Source organism: Capra hircus, chromosome 2, assembly GCF_001704415.2.
Source record: "Capra hircus breed San Clemente chromosome 2, ASM170441v1, whole genome shotgun sequence".
Classification (NCBI taxonomy): domain Eukaryota; kingdom Metazoa; phylum Chordata; class Mammalia; order Artiodactyla; family Bovidae; genus Capra; species Capra hircus.
This window is the reverse complement of record NC_030809.1, coordinates 89,228,399-89,246,299: the sequence shown is the minus strand read 5'-3', so window position 1 is coordinate 89,246,299 and position 17,901 is coordinate 89,228,399. Positions and strand designations below refer to the sequence as shown.

General features: G+C 41.3%; 1 protein-coding gene across 5 annotated transcripts in view; it reads right to left on the bottom strand.

The window, feature by feature from the left end:
• Nucleotides 1-17,901, bottom strand: part of LYPD6B (LY6/PLAUR domain containing 6B) — a 249,899-nt gene that overhangs the window by 64,127 nt on the left and 167,871 nt on the right. The gene's annotated exons all lie outside the window — the stretch shown is intronic.

Genomic DNA, 17,901 nt, shown 5'->3' with positions numbered 1-17,901 from the left:
CTGATATTATCATTATCTTTATTCTTATACTCTTGGGTATGCTACAGAAGTATTTTCCAAATTTCTCTGCTCTCAGATGCAATGACAACACTGTCTCTATTCCAGGATGATTTAAAGTCAAATGTTGTTGTTTAGTTGCTAAGTCATGTCTGACTCTTTTGTGACCCCATGGACTATAGCCCACCTCTGTCCATAGGATTTTCCAGGCAAGAATACTGGATGGTTTGCCAGTTCTCTCAGGAATATTCCCAACCAAGGGACTGAACCCACATCTCATGCTTGGCAACCAATTCTTTACCACTGAGCCCCCAGGGAAGCCCTTAAAGTCAAATAGTGAAGTGAAGTCATTCAGTCATGTCCCACTCTTTGCAACCCCATGGACAGTAGCCTGCACCAGGCTCCTCCATCCATGGGATTTTCTAAGCAAGAGTACTGGAGTGGGTTGCCATTTCCTTCTCCAGCGAATCTTCCCGATCCAGGGATCGAACCCAGGTCTCCCGCATTGTAGACAGACACTTTACCATCTGAGCCACAAGGGTTAAGTAATGTTAATTTCAGAATGCTTTCATATCAAAGTTAAGAGCCCAGATAAATTTTAAATGGCTGTGAATCTCTTGTAGCTACTCCCACCAAGAGTTGGAGTCTATTTTCAACATTCTCCCCTTGACTCTGGGCTGAATCTATGACTTTCTTTGGCCAACAGACTGTGCTACTTCAATACTTACCCTCTTACCAGACACTTCTATCTTGTGAAGGAGCCCGAGAGAACCTTTGGAGGATGAGACCACATGGCAGAGCTGAGTCATCCTAGCTGAGGCCCCTGTATCGACTTCCCAGACACTGGGCTGAACGTGGTGGCACGGACCCCATAGGAGACCAGCAGACCCACCATCCAGCTGAGCCCAGCCCCAGTCTCTGGCCCCAGAATCATGAGAAATACAATGGTGGTTGTTTTAAGCCACTGAGTTTGTGTATCTACTGTTACACAATAGATAACAGATACAAAGGCCTAAACAAATGAGGCATTATTATCAATGACATGTCAAACACACACACACACACACACACACACACACACACACACACACACACACACACACAAAACCAGGGCACTTGTCTATATGCCAGCAGATTTACCAACCACCACATGCTGCTTCCAAGCTCTCATCCACCCACCGAGGGCCATTGCAGTCAGCACATCAGCTTGGGAAAACTAAGACCAATTAATGATATCTGGGGAGATGGAGGCAAGTTTTCTGCACCGAGGCAGATACCAAATTAAGTCTTTTCGAGGAGCGTAGTGGGAACTCAAAATTTTGTTTCTTTTAGTCTGTGATAGAATACAGGGCCAGAAATGCAAAGATTTGGCTTCCTTGGAAGCACCTTTATTCTAGGAGTCTTAGATATTGTATGATGATGTGGGTAGATGCCTTCAAGACACAAGCAAATTCAAGGTTAGTATCACCAGGGAAGATTCAGAGAGCCAGTCAGAACAAACCACGTCACCCCACGGGTCCAGCTCTGTGGCTCTAAGAAAGCAGGAAACCCTAATCGCTCTAATTTTTTCTGCTGGTCAAATGAGACAATGATTACATCCTAAGCTGTGATTTTGCTGTGACCTAAACAAAAACCCATCTCACCCTACAATACAGAGGACAAAATATGAAATTCCACAAATCAGTGCTGGTTTTTTGTTTGCTTTTTTCTGTAACACAAGGGAAGAAATCATAATCAAGTTTGTAGGAAAATTGCTCTGAAAGATGTTATGAGAGACTTGCAAGCTTAAGCCCCTGTTTATTACAAATAAGACCATTGCATCTATATGAAATAATCTTACTAATTAATTTGATGAGGTAGGTCAGCCATTATGCTAAAGATTTTTAAACGAGGACCAAGATCATTTGTCTGCACATATATTCATTTGCTCAACTCACATTTGTTTAGCACAGACTTTGTACTATCTATGCTGTGGGTGAGTAGGCCGTGGAAAAAGTTGGCAGGGTGGGAACACATAAGTGGTAATGGAAAGAATCAAATTGAAGCAGCTAAGACACTGCAGCTTTCAAGAGCCCACGGGTCTGGTCATCTTGAAAACCAATTCTCTGCTTGAAGCAACTCAGCATAACTCAGCTGAGCCCTACCAAAATTGCTGCAGCGATTTGGAACTGATTGGGCTATAAACCAAGAGAGTGCAGAAAACCCCTGATTTCGTGCAATTACAGCACTGACTAGATGTAAGTGGCCCAGAGGTGGAGACACTAAGATGAAGTATTAATATTAATAATTTACCTGAAGGACTTGCAGCTAATTTCATATAAAGCCTAAGCTGGGTCTCCTTAGCTCCAGGCCAGCAGGACTCCTGCCAAACCCCATAGAGACCCCTCTCAAGATACAAGCTATTTACAATGTGAGGGGGTAGAGACACCCCACAATTCCAACCCACCTGGCAGTAGACAGAAACAAGCACTCGGCATGCTGAGCAAAAGCCTGCACCTGGCACATGGGAGCAACAGGATACAACCTCCTGTGGCACAGACTTAAAAGCCCGCTAACCATATGCACTTAATAGAGAGCTCAGCAGCCATTAAGATAGGATTATGAGGGCTTCCCTGGTGGCTTAGTGGTAAAGAATCCACCTGCCAATGCAGGGTCTGACCCCTGGGTTGGGAAGATCCCACATGCCGCAGAGCAGCTAAGCCCATGCACCACAACTATTGAGCCTGTGCTCTAAGGCCTGAGAGCCACAGCTCCTGAGCCCACATGCTACAACTAATGAAGTCCGCACACCCTAGAGCCCATGCTCTGCAACAGGGGAAGCCACCATGAGGAGAAGCCCACACACCGCAACTAGAGAGAAGTCCCTGCTTGCTGTAACTAGAGAAAAGCCCTCGCCGCAGTGAAGACCCAGCACAAAACTAAGTACCTAACTTTTTAAATAAAAAATATTAAATTGAAAAAGAGGACTATGAGAGCAAATGTGTAAGAAAATACTTATGTTAAACTTAAAATTCAAAACTTAAATTTGGAATAACTATGGAATAAACATGGACAAACTATTTACAAGAGGAAAAGCCACAGCAGGACACACTAATGTGTTTGTGACTCCAGAGTTGGGATTTTTAAAAACTGGGTGATTTTTACTTTTCACTCCTTCTGCTGTCCCCCAGAGCCTGAATATTCTTGAACGATCTTGAACTATTTATATATATTTGAATGTTTTGGCTGCCTCAATGCAAAAGACACAAAATGTCAATGGTAGGGGCAAAGGGCAAAGGGCAGGTGAGCAGGGGCAAGTGTGAAAACCTAGAAGAGTACTGGCCACAACATCTGCCCGTGGGTCAAAGCTGCACCAAGGTTGGACCATGTTCTGTGCTATCTGGAGGGTTACTTCTTGTTCTGCCCCATTGGGACTTAACGGTCTAACTTTGGGCTACTTATCTAATCTCTTTGAACCTCAATTCCCTCAACTGTAAAAAGTGAATGTTAATAGGACCTTCCTCATAGTAATCAGCATTCTATGCAGATAGAGAGAACGCAAATAAAATGCTTAATCTAGGGCCTGGTAGAAAGTAGGAGCCAACCAATATTAGCTGTTGTGATGGTGGAGATAGAGATAGTTCACATTAGACTTATTATTTTTATTGCCATTATTATCATTATTATGATTATCGTGACCATCATTACCATGTTCCTAACATTGTGTTGAACCTGTAACTATAGTTATACTGCCTAGCTTTGGGAGATAACCCGATACTCTCTATATGTCTCATTGGTGGACATCACTTCTCTGATCTCCATATTCTTCAGGTTAATAGCAGACTCTTAAGTTCAAGTAATAGCTTGCACACCAACCAGTATGCCCTAGGGAGAAAAGTGATGATGCTATGCAGATTCCTACTTGTTTTCTTGAACCTAATTAGGGTAGTACAATGTCGTCCTTTTAAAAAGGCAAGGAGTAAACCATCTTAGTAAATATCCTACAGAATAATGCTTTGTACTTGAAACATGTAATTATCATTAACAAACATGTGCACTAATGATTCAATCTGCTCTTTGTAGACAAGAAACAGAAAGGGTAAACATGGCCTTGGCCCCATCAGTTCACAATCTCAGACAACTTCCTTTGGAGGCTGCCTCCCTCACTCATCAGATGCAAGGTGGGAGGTCTGGTTACAAGGCAAAGGGCCTCTGGGCTGGGAGCTGAGAGCCCAGTCAGGCAAATGACTACTCAGCAGACCAGGTAGGCTCAGGTCCCTGAGGCCTCAAGAAGATATTCCTTGGCCTTGGTAACCTGGATCTCGGAAAACCAGACGTTAGATTCAGTTTTTTTCACCGGAAAAATGAAGACAGACCTATCAATCAACACTGGTTGACTTATGTATTAAACACCACACCTAAAATCTAAAGGGCCAAATGAATGTGGTAAAGAGCAATCATCAGTAAAACACATAACTTGAAACATGCTCACATAGATGCTGCCACCTCTTCTTGGCTGGGGACACACCCTCATCCTGTTTTGGATCAGGAAATATCTTCTAATCCTGCACTTATAAATGTCCTATAATTACAAATACTCAGAATAGCAAGTAGTTACCAATGTACTTCACTTGATGTGAACAATTTTGAGCATTGCTCCTACCCCTCTTCCTTCCCCCCAAACACACATATATCCCCACCCCCATCTCTGGGACAGTTATTCTGGAAGTTACTCTCAGTTGATCAAATTAGTGCATCACATGGGAAGCAGAGAAGTCTCACCACTAATCATTCCCTAGGCATCAGACCTCCTCCCTTGGACTCATCAGAAATATAATTAACTTAAGGCAAAATCAAGCTTCTGAATCCCAGGATGACAGTGAGAAGCAAAGGGTTAGGATGGAACAGGAAACCTGGCAAACTGCTGAGGAGATGGTCAAAGAGTCCCAAGATATTCAGGAGTCCACGAGGATGCTGACCTAACCCAGTGCTCCCAAACAAGAAGCTGACCATTGTCCGTAATCACCTAATTCCTAGCTGAAGAGAGCAAGGGAGATTGTCAGCTCCTCTCTCCAAAAGTGAAGAGTTTTGTGACCAAATAAAGTAATCAGCCTCAAAGATAAAGAGATAAGGGGAGAGCCACCCTCAAGGATGAGTTATACTCCTCAACAACTGGAGTATTTTCTAACAGAAGGCAGGTCCCCGGATATTTGAAGACTTTCCAGAATTGAAAAGCAACAATATAATCAACTGAACAATATTTAACGCATGAAAGCCCTGGAATCAAGTCAGGTGGAGGCTGTTGAGGTTACAGAGAGGATGAGCTAAGGTTTTATTCACACACACCTGGACCCTGGCTAATTGGAAATGGTAATAACTGGTGAAATCATACACTTCATCAAGTCCCTCCACAAAAATGGCTGTTTACCAAGGAGCTGGCAGAACTCTGTATAACACCGACATGTATCAGGGTATGCTGGCAGGTCAGAGCATTCACACATCCACATACAATGAAGACTCTATGCCATTTAACCAACACTGCCTTGGAAGAAAGCCCTGATAGTTGATGAAATAATGACATGAGACTTGAATCTAGATGAGGAGATGGGAGAGTCAGAATATTTTTTCTGCATGAACTGAAGCAAGTGTAAAAGACAAATAACAATTATGCCAAATTTTAAGGATATTCTATTATATATTCATATTCCTATCTGTGATGGTTAATTTTATGAGTTTAACCAACTTGGCTGGGTTATGATGCCAAATAGCAGGCTCCATATCACTGTGAAGATATTTTTTAGATATGATTAACGTTTAAACAAGGGAGACCAGCTAAGATGGCTGGGTAGAAAAACACTGAACTCACCATCTCTTGTGAGCACACCAAAATCACCACTATTTGCAGAGAAACCATCAATGAAAAAAATCAGAACCTATCAGAAAAGTTCTTCTAAACTAAGGAGACAAAGAAGGAATCACAAGTAGATGGGTGAGGAGGGATGAACTCACAATATAGTCAATTCTGTATCTCCAGGTGTGTGATTCACAAGTTGGAAAATAATTACAATTGCAGAAGTCCTTCCAAAAGAGTGAGAGGCCTGAGCCCCACACTGGGCTCCCCAGCCTGGGGGTCCAGCACCAGGAACATGAGCCCCCAGAGCATTTAGTGTTGAAGGCCAGCAGAGCATAATTCAGGAAGCCCCAAAGGACTAGAGGAAATAGAAACATCACTCTTAAAGGCATACACAAAAGCTCACATATTTCAGGACCCAGGGAAAAAGCAGTAATTTGATAGGAGCTTGGGTCAGACCTATCTGCTGGTGTTGGAGAGTCTTCCAGAGGGGTGGGAGGCAACTGGAGCTCACCCCAGGGACACAGACTCTGATGGCAGCCATTCCTGGGAGTCTCTTCTACCACGTGGACACTGGCACTGGTGGACACCATTTTGGAATCTTCCCTATAGCTTATTGTTCCCAGCACACAGCCCTCCCTGACCCAATAGCCTACAGGCACTAGTGCTGGGACGTCTCAGGCCAAGTAACTAACTGGGTGGGAACAGACCCACTCATCAGCAGACAGGCTGCCTTAAGACTCCCTGAGCCTGCAGCTGCCTCTGTACATGGCTCTGACCACCAGGGGGCCCAGGACCCAGCTCCACCCACCAGAAGGCAGGCATCAGTCTCAGAATCCACTGGGCCCTGGCCCCACACTCTAGGAAGCTTGCTTTAGCCTCCGGACCAGCCTCATCCACCAAATGCAAGGAAACACAATCCCACAACCAGCAGACTCAGCCTGCCCACCAGTAAGCCAGACCCTGACCTGGGCCCAAATGGGCTGCGTCCTTGCCCATGAGCAGGTGAACACAAGCTGTAGGAAACTCTGGACCATGGACCCATGTCAAGAACTGCATTCTCCTGCCTCCCAGCAATCTGACACCAGCTGTGGAATCCCTGGCTCTGCAACCAGATTCCAAGATCTGGCTTTACCTCCCAGTAGTCCAGCACTAATCCCAGAATCAGCTCCATCCAACAATAGGCAGGCAAGAGTCTTCTGTATCCTTTTTACCCACCAGTAAGTAAGCACTAGCCCAGGACACTCCCCAGTTCCACAGTCATCCTCTTCATGACCTAGTCCAGCAAATCAGAAGTCAACAGCCTCTGTACAGGGCAGAGCCTGGCAAGTTTCTGGACCAGGGGCCAACCAAGCCTACAAGAGTTCCAGAAAAACATCTACTTCTGCTTCGTTGACTACACCAAAGCCTTTGACTGTGTGGATCACAACAAACTGGAGAATTCTTCAAGAGATGGGAACACCAGACCACCTGACCTGCCTCCTGAGAAATCTGTATGCAGGTCAAGAAGAAGAGTTAGAACTGGACACGGAACAACAGACTGGTTCCAAATTGGAAAGGAGGACATCAATGCTGTATATAGTCAGTCTGCTTATTTAACTTACATGCAGAGTACATCATGAGAAATGCCAGGCTGGATGAAACACAAGCTAGAATCAAGATTCCCAAAAGAAATATCAATAACCTCAGATACTCAGATGACACCACTCTTATGGCAGAAAGTAAAGAAGAACTGAAGAGCCTCTTGATGAAAGTGAAAGAAGAGAGTGAAAAAGCTGGCTTAAAACTCAGCATTCAGGGGCGGTCCTAAGATGGTGGAGGAATAGGACAGGGAGACCACTTTCTCCCCCACAAATTCATCAAAAGAACATTTCAACGCTGAGTAAATTCCACAAAACAACTTCTGAATGCTGGCAGAGGACATCGGGCACCCAGAAAAGCAGCCCATTGTCTTCAAAAGGATGTAGGAAAAAATATAAAAGACAAAAAAAGAGACAAAAGAGGTAGGGAGGGAGCTCCATCCCAGGAAGGGAGTCCTAAAAAGAGAGACATTCCCAAACACCAGGAAACACTCTCACTGCCGAGTCTGTGGCGAGCCTTGGAACCACAGAGGGCAACATAACTGGGAGGAAAAATAAATAATTAAAACCCACAGATTGCGTGCCCAACGGTAACTCCCCCAGCGGAGAAGCAGCACAGACACCTGCACCCGCCACTAGCAAGCGGGGGCTGGGCAGGGAGGCATGGGCTGCATTGCTTAAAGACCAGGCCTGAATGCCCCAAGGGCAATCTGAGGGAACTAACTTGCGCTAACAAACCAGACTGTGGGATAGCTACCACGCCAAAAGCCCTAACTTAAAACACTGCCAGGCCCGCTCACAGAACAAAGGACTGAACAGAGCTAGTCAGCTGCAGACCATCCCCTCCGGTGACAGGCAGCCAGAGCCAGAAGGGGGCAATTGCAGCCCCAGAAGACATTATCTACCATACTGAAAGCAGGCTTCTTTGCTAACTAAGACTTCCTGGGGTTCTGGACAGTCAACATCTGCCTGAGAAGGTGCACCGGTTGTACACCCAGAAAGCCGAGTGGCAGGGACGGGGGAGAAAATAAGTCACAGTGACCGCACTTGCCAAACACCTCATCACCTGAGCTGCTTGGACCTGGGAAGGGCACAGAACGCAGGCCCAACCAAGTCCGCACCTCTGAGGACTTCCTGAGTGCCTGAACCTGCTTAGACCTGGGAGGTGCATGCAGCCCAGGGCCGGCCTCGGATGGTTCCTGGTGGAGCAACCTAGAGCCTGAGGAGTGTGGGCAGGGAGGGCACATGTGCCGTGAACGGGGGCAGGCCCAGTGTGGCTGAGACACTGCGAGCACACACTGGTGTTATTTTTTGCAGCGTCCCTCCCTCCCCACAGTGCAACTGAATAAGTGATCCTAAGAAAGTGTCCACCACTGCCCCCCTTGTGTCAGGGCGGAAATCAGACACTGAAGAGACCAGCAAACAGAAGAAGCTAAAACAGAGGGAACCACCTTGGAAGTGATAGGTGCAATAGATTAAAAGCCTGTAGTTAGTACTGACTACGTAGGAAGGAGCCTATAGATCTTGAGAGATATAGGCCAGACCAAGGAACTGTCCGAAAATGAACTGACCCTACATGGCCCACAAGCAACATCAGAGAAAGTCCTAGATATATTTTTACTATTTTTACGATCATTCTTTTCTTTTTATTTTAAAAAAATTTTAAGTCCTCTATTACTCCTTTAATTTTCATTTTATAACCTACTATTACTTTGCAAAAAAAAAAGACCCTATTTTTTAAAGCAAGCTTCATATATATATATTTTTTATAATTTTTGTGGCTTTTTTTTCTTTCTTTTTAATATTGCATTGTTGAAAATCCAACCTCTACTCTAGATTTTTAATCTTTGTTTTTTGGTATTTGTTATCAATTTTGTACCTTTAAGAACCCAATCTTCAGTACCTATTTTTACTTGAGAGCGAGATTACTGGTTTGACTGCTCTCTCCCCCTTTGGACTCTCCTTTTTCTCCACCTAGTCGCCTCTATCTTCTCCCTCCCCCTTCTCTTCTCTCCCCAACTCTGTGAATTGCTTTGTGTGTTCCAGACGGTGGAGAACACTTAGGGGACTGATTACTGGCTGGATCTGTCTCACTCCTTTTGATTCCCCTCTTTGTCCTCCTGGCCACCTCTGTCTCCTTCCTCCCTCTTCTCTTCTCTGTATAACTCCATGAACATCTCTGAGCAATCCAGACTGTGGAGCACACATAAGGAAGTGATTACTGGCTAGCTTGCTCTCTCCTCTTTTGATTCCACTTCATCTCATTCAGGTCACCTCTAACTCCCTCCTCCCTCTTCTCTTCTCCGTGTAACTCTGTGAACCTCTCTGGGTGTCCCTCACTGTGGAGAAACTTTTCATCTTTAACCTAGATGTTTTATCAATGGTGCTGTATAGATGGAGCAGTCTTGAGGCTACTGTAAAAATAAGGCTGAAAACCAGAAGCAGGAGGCCTTAAGTCCAAATCCTGAGAACACCAGAGAACTCCTGACTCCAGAGAACATTAACCAACAGGAGCTCATCAAACACCTCCATACCTACACTGAAACCAAGCACCACCCAAGGGCCAACAAGTTCCAGAGCAAGACAAACCATGCAAATTCTCCAGCAACACAGGAACACAGCCCTAAGCTTCAATATACAGGCTGCCCAAAGTTACTCCAAACCCATTGACATCTCATAACTCATTACTGGACACTTCATTGCACTCCAGAGAGAAGAAATACAGCTCCACCCACCAGAACACGGACACAAGCTTCCTTAACCAGGAAACCTTGACAAGCCACTCGTACAACCCCACCCACAGCGAGGAAACTCCACAATAAAGAGAACTCCACAAACTGCCAGAATACAGAAAGGACACCCCAAACTCAGCAATATAAACAAGATGAAGAGACAGAGGAATACCCAGAAGGTAAAGGAACACGATAAGTGCCCACCAAACCAAACAAAAGAGGAAGAGATAGGGAATCTACCTGAGAAAGAATTCCAAATAATGATATTGAAAATGATCCAAAAATCTTGAAATAAAAATGTAATCACAGATAAATAGCCTGGAGACAAAGACTGAGAAGATGCAAGAAAGGTTTAACAAGGACCTAGAAGAAATAAAAAAGAGTCAATATATAATGAATAATACAATAAGTGAGATCACAAACACTCTGGAGGCAACAAATAGAATAACGGAGGCAGAATATAGGATTAGTGAAGTAGAAGATAGAATAGTAGAAATAAATGAATCAGAGAGGAAAAAAGAAAAATGAATTAAAAGAAATGAGGACAATCTCAGAGACCTCCAGGACAATATTAAATGCCCCAACATTCGAATCATAGGAGTCCCAGAAGAAGACAAAAAGAAAGACCATGAGAAAATCCGTGAGGAGATAATAGTTGAAAACTTCCCTAAAATGGGGAAGGAAATAATCACCCAAGTCCAAGAAACACAGAGAGTCTCAAACAGGATAAACCTAAGGCAAAACACCCCAAGACACATATTAATCAAATTAACAAAGATCAAACACAAAGAATAAATATTAAAAGCAGCAAGGGGAAAACAACAAATAACACACAAGGGGATTCCCATAAGGATAACATCTGATCTTTCAATAGAAACGCTTCGGGCCAGGAGGGAATGGCAAGACATACTTAAAGTGATGAAAGAAAATAACCTACAGCCCAGATTACTGTACCCAGCAAGGATCTCATTCAAATATGAAGGAGAAATCAAAAGCTTTACAGACAAGCAAAAGCTGTGAGAATTCAGCACCATCGAACTAGCCCTCCAATAAATGGATATTCTCTAGAAAGGAAACACAGAAAGGGTGTATAAACTCAAACCCAAAACAATAAAGTAAATGGCAATGGGATCATACTTATCAATAATTACCTTACCTTAAAAACCTTAAATTAAACCTTAAACATAAATGGGTTGAATGCCCCAACCAAAAGACAAAGACTGGCTCAATGGATACAAAAACAAGACCCCTATATATGTCGTCTACAAGAGACCCACCTCAAAACAGGGGACACATACAGACTGAAAGTGAAGGTCTGGAAAAAGATATTCCACGCAAATAGAGACCAAAAGAAACCAGGAGTAGCAATACTCATATCAGATAAAATAGACTTTAAAACAAAGGCTGTGAAAAGACACAAAGAAGGACACTACACAATGATCAAAGGATCAATACAAGAAGAAGATATAACAATTATAAATATATATGCACCCAATATAGGAGCACCGCAATATGTAAGACAAATGTTAACAAGTATGAAAGGGGAAATCAACAATAACTCAATATTAGTGGAAGACTTTAATACCCCACTCACACCTGTGGACAGATCAACTAAACAGAAAATTAACAAGGAAACACAAACTTTAAATGATACAATAGACCAGTTAGACCTAATTGATATCTATAGGACATTTCACCCCAAAACAATGAATTTCACCGTTTTCTCAACTGCACACGGAATCTTCTCCAGGATAGATCACATCCTGGGCCATAAATCTAGCCTTGGTAAATTCAAAAAATTGAAATCATTCCAAGCATCTTTTCTGACCACAATGCAGTAAGATTAGACCTCAATTACAGGAGAAAAACTATTTAAAATTCCAACATATGGAGGCTGAACAACATGCTGCTGAATAACCAACAAATCACAGAAGAAATCAAAAAGAAATCAAAATATGCATAGAAATGAATGAAAATGAACACACAACAACCCAAAACCTGTGGGACACTGTAAAAGCAGTGGTAAGGGGAAAATTCATAGCAATACAGGCATACCTCAAGAAAAAAGAAAAAAGTCAAATAAATAACCTAACTCTACACCTAAAGCAACTAAAAAAGGAAGAAATTAAGAAACCCAGGGTTAGTAGAAGGAAAAAAATCACAAAAATTAGGCAGAAATAAATGCAAAAGAAACAAAAGAGACCATAGCAAAAATCAACAAAGCCAAAAGCTGGTTCTTTGAAAGGATAAATAAAATTGACAAACCATTAGCCAGACTCATCAAGAAACAAAGAGAGAAAAATCAAATCAATAAAATTAGAAATGAAAATGGAGAGATCACAACAGACAACACAGAAATACAAAGGATCTTAAGAGACTACTATCAGCAAATATATGCCAATAAAATGGACAACTTGGAAGAAATGGACAAATTCTTAGAAAAGTACAACTTTCCAAAACTGAACCAGGAAGAAATAGAAAATCTTAACAGACCCATCACAAGCACGGAAATTGAAACTGTAATCAGAAATCTTCTAGCAAACAAAAGCCCAGGTCCAGACAGCTTCACAGCTGAATGCTACCAAAAATTCTGAGAAGAGCTAACACCTATCCTACTCAAACTCTTCCAGAAAATTGCAGAGGAAGGTAAACTTCCAAACTCATCCTATGAGGTCACCATCACCCTAATACCAAAACCTGACAAAGATGCCACAAAAAAAGAAAATTATAGGCCAATATCACTGATGAACATAGATGCAAAAATCCTTAACAGAATTCTAGCGATCAGACTCCAACAACACATTAAAAAGATCATACACCATGACCAAGTGGGCTTTATCCCAGGGATGCAAGTTCAATATCCACAAATGAATCAATGTAATATACCACATTAACACATTGAAAAATAAAAGCCATATGATTATCTCAATAGATGCAGAGAAAGGCTTTGACAAAATTCAACATCCATTTATGATAAAAACTCTCCAAAAAGCAGGAATAGAAGGAACATACCTCAACATAGTAAAAGCTATATATGACAAACCCACAGCAAACATTATCCTCAATGGTGAAAAATTGAAAGCATTTCCCCTAAAGTCAGGAACAAGACAAGGGCACCCACTCTCATCACTACTATTCAACATAATTTTGGAAGTTTTGGCCACAGCAATCAGAGCAGAAAAAGAAATAAAAGGAATCCAAATTGGAAAAGGAGAAGTAAAACTCTCACTGTTTGCAGATGACATGATCTTCTACATAGAAAACCCTAAAGACTCCACCAGAAAATTACTAGAGCTAATCAATGAATATAGTAAAGTTGCAGGATATAAAATCAACACACAGAAATCCCTTGCATTCCTTCACACTAATAATGAGAAAGTAGAAAGAGAAATTAAGGAAACAATTCCATTCACCATTGCAATGAAAAGAATAAAATACTTAGGAATATATCTACCTAAAGAAACTAAAGACCTGTATATAGAAAACTATAAAACACTGGTAAAAGAAATCAAAGAGGACACTAATAGATGGAGAAATATACCATGTTCATGGATCGGAAGAATCAACATAGTGAAAATGAGTATACTACCCAAAGCAATCTATAGATTCAATGGAATCCCTATCAAGCTACCAATGGTATTTTTCACAGAGCTAGAACAAATAATTTCACAATTTGTATGGAAATACAAAAAACCTCAAACAGCCAAAGCAATCTTGAGATAGAAGAATGGAACTGGAGGAATCAACCTGCCTGACTTCAGGCTCTACTACAAAGCCAAAGTCATCAAGACAGTATGGTACTGGCACAAAGACAGACATATAGATCAACGGAACAAAATAGAAAGCCCAGAGATAAACCCACGCACCTATGGACACCTTATCTTTGACAAAGGAGGCAAGAATATACAATGGAGAAAACACAATCTCTTTAACAAGTGATGCTGGGAAAACAGGTCAACCACTTGTAAAAGAATGAAACTAGAACACTTTCTAACACCATACATAGAAATAAAAAAATGGATTAAAGATCTAAACACAAGACCAGAAACTATAAAACTCCTAGAGGAGAACAGAGCCAAAGCACTCTCCGACAAAAATCACAGCAGGATCCTCTATGATCCACCCCCCAGAATTCTGGAAATAAAAGCAAAAATAAACAAATGGAACCTAATTAAAATTAAAAGCTTCTGCACAACAAAGGAAACTATAAGCAAAGTAAAAAGACAGCCTTCAGAATGGGAGAAAATAATAGCAAATGAAGCAACTGACAAACAACTAATCTCAAAAATATACAAGCAACTGATGCAGCTCAATTCCAGAAAAATAAACGACCCAATCCAAAAATGGGCCAAAAAACTAAATAGACATTTCTCCAAAGAAGACATACAGATGGCTAACATCACTCATTATCAGAGAAATGCAAATCAAAACCACAATGAGGTACCATTTCATGCCAGTCAGAATGGCTGCTATCCAAAAGTCTACAAGCAATAAATGATGGAGAAGGTGTGACATTCTGTTGGTAGGAATGCAAACTAGTACAGCCATTATGGAGAACAGTGTGGAGATTCCTTAAAAAACTGGAAATAGAACTGCCTTATGACCCAGCAATCCCACTGCTGGGCATACACACCAAGGAAACCAGAAGTGAAAGAGACATGTGTACCCCAATATTCATCGCAGCACTGTTTATAATAGCCAGGACATGGAAGCAACCTAGATGTCCATCAGCAGATGAATGGATAAGAAAGCAGTGGTACATATACACAATGGAGTATTACTCAGCCATTAAAAAGAATACTTTTGAATCAGTTCTAATGAGGTGGATGAAACTGGAGCAGATTATACAGAGTGAAGTAAACCAGAAAGAAAAACACCAATACAGTATACTAACGCATATATACGGAATTTAGAAAGGTGGTAACAATAACCCTGTATGTGAGACACCAAAAGAGACACAGATGTATAGAACAGTCTTTTGGAATCTGTGGGAGAGGGAGAGGGAGAGGGTGGGATGATTTGGGAGAATGACATTGAAACATGTATAATATATAAGAAACAAATTGCCAGTCCAGGTTCCATGCAGGATACAGGATGCTTGGGGCTGGTGCACTGGGATGACCCAGAGGGATGGTATGGGGAGACAGGTGGTGGAGGGGGGTTCAGGATGGGGAACATGTGTATACCCATGGTGTATTTATGTTGACGTATGGCAAAACTAATACAATAATGTAAAGTAATTAGCTTCCAATTAAAATAAATAAATTTAAATTTTAAAAAAACTCAACATTCAAAAAACTAAGATCATCTGATGTGAAGAAATGACTCACTGGAAAAGACCCTGATGCTGGGAAAGATTGAAGGCAGGAGGAGAAGGGGATGACAAAGGATGATATGGTTGGATGGCATCACTGACTCGATGGACATGAGTTTGAGCAAGCTCCAGGAGCTGGTGATGGACAGGGAATCCTGGCGTGCTACACTCCATGGGATCCCAAAGTCAGACATGACTGACTGGCTGAACTGAAACTGAAGCCTACCATACTGCCCACACAGCCCACTACAATGGAAGAACCCACACCGTCCTCATAAGGAAAACTCCTAGAGCTTATAGCTTGGGTGACAAGAGCAGAGTGTGCTTCTGGCCACCTGCAAATGGCCACTCCTTCAAGGCTGGAGAACATAACAAATGTAAGAGATACATAAAAATACAAACAGCAACCAAGGCAAACTAAGGTGACAGAATAACATGCTCCAGGTGATGAGGGAACAAGATAAATCCCCAGAAGAAGAGCTAAGTGAACTGGAGACAGGCAAATAACCCAAGCATGAATTCAGGGTAGTGATTATAAGGAGATCAAAGAACCTAGGAGAGAAATAGATGCACACAGCGAGAAGTTAGAAATTTTAAACAAAGAGATAGAAATACAAAGAACTGCCAAGAAGAGATAATGAGCATAATAAATGAAAAGAAAAATATACCAGAAGGAATCAACAATAGACTAAATGATATAGAAGAGTGGATCAGAGAGCTGGAAGACAGAGTAGTGAAAATCTCCAAGGCCTAAAAGAAAAGAAAAAAGAATGAAATGAGGACTGTTTAAGAGACTACTGGGACAACATCAAGCACACTAATATTTGCATTATAGGGGTCCCACAAAGAGAAGAGAGAGCAAAGGGGCTTGAGAACATATTTGAAGACATAATAGCTGAAAACTTCCCTAACCTGGGAAAGGAAACAGTCACCCAAGCCTAGGAAGCACAGAGATTCCCACACAGGATTAACCCAAAGAGGAACACATCAAGGCACATTGTAATTAAAATGACAAAAACTAAAGAAAAAAAGAGAATATTAAAAGCAGCAAGAGAAAAGCAACAAATAACATACAAAGGAACACCCATAAAGCTTTCAGCTGACTTCTCAGCAGGGACTCTATAGGTCAGAAGGAACCAGCATGATTTATTAAAGTGATGAAAAGGAAAACCTACAACTAAGAATATTCTACCCAGCAAAAGCAGTTCTAAGAGGAGATTTTACAGTAAGTTTACCTGAGGAAATAAAAATCTCAAATAAACAACTTAACCTTATACCTAAAGCAACACAAAGAAGAACAAACAAAAACCAAAGTTAGTATTAATAAAAGAAATCGTTAATAGCAGAGCAAAAATAGAGACTAAAACAAAATAGAAGGGATCAATAAAAGTAAAACCTAGTTCTTTGAAAAGATAAACAAAATTGATAAACCTTTAGTAAGATTCATCAAGAAAAAGAAAGTACCCAAATCAATAAAATCAGAAATGAAAGAGAAGTTACAAATGACACTACAGAAATACAAAGAATCATCATAGACTATTATGAACAACCATATGCCAAAAAAAAATGGACAGCCTAGAAAAAACGGACAAATTGTTAGAAAGGAACAGTCTCCCAAGACTGAACTAGGAAGAGAAAAAAAAAAGAACAGTTGAATTACCATTAGTTAAACTGAATCAGCAATTTTAAAATCCCCAACAAACAAAAATCCAGGATTAGATGGTTTCACAAATGAATCCTACCAGACATTTAGAGAAGAGTTAATGCCCAACCTTCTGAAGCTATTCCAAAAAATTTTAGAGGAAGGAACACTCCCAAACTCATTCTGTGAGGCCATCATCACCCTGATACCAAACCAAAGATAACCACAAAAAAGGAAAACTATAGGCCAGTATTACTGATAAACACAGATGCAAAAAATCCTCAAGAAAATACTAGCAAACCGAATTCAATAATATATTGAAAGGATTATATACCATGATCAAGTGGGATTTATTCCAGGGATGCAAGGATTTTTCAATATCTGTAAATCAACATGATACACATTAACAAACTGAAGAATAAAAACTAGGTGATCATCCCAAAAGATGGAGAAAAATCTTTTGACAAAATTCAGCATCCATTTATGAATGTTTAAAAAAAAAATTTCCAGGAAGAGGGCATAGAGGGAACCTACCATAAATTAACAAAAAGGCCATACTGGACAAACTCACAGCTAACATCATTACAGAACAGTGAAAAGCTAGAAAGCATTCCAAAATCAGGAACAACAAGGATGCCCATTCAAGCTACATTTATTCAACACAGTATTGGAAGTCCTAGCCACAGCAATCAGACAAAAAGAAATAAAAGGTATCCAAATTGGAAAGGAAAAAGTAAAACTTTCACTGTAGGTGAAATGATACTGTATATAGAAAATCCTAAAGATGCCACCAGAAAACTACTAGA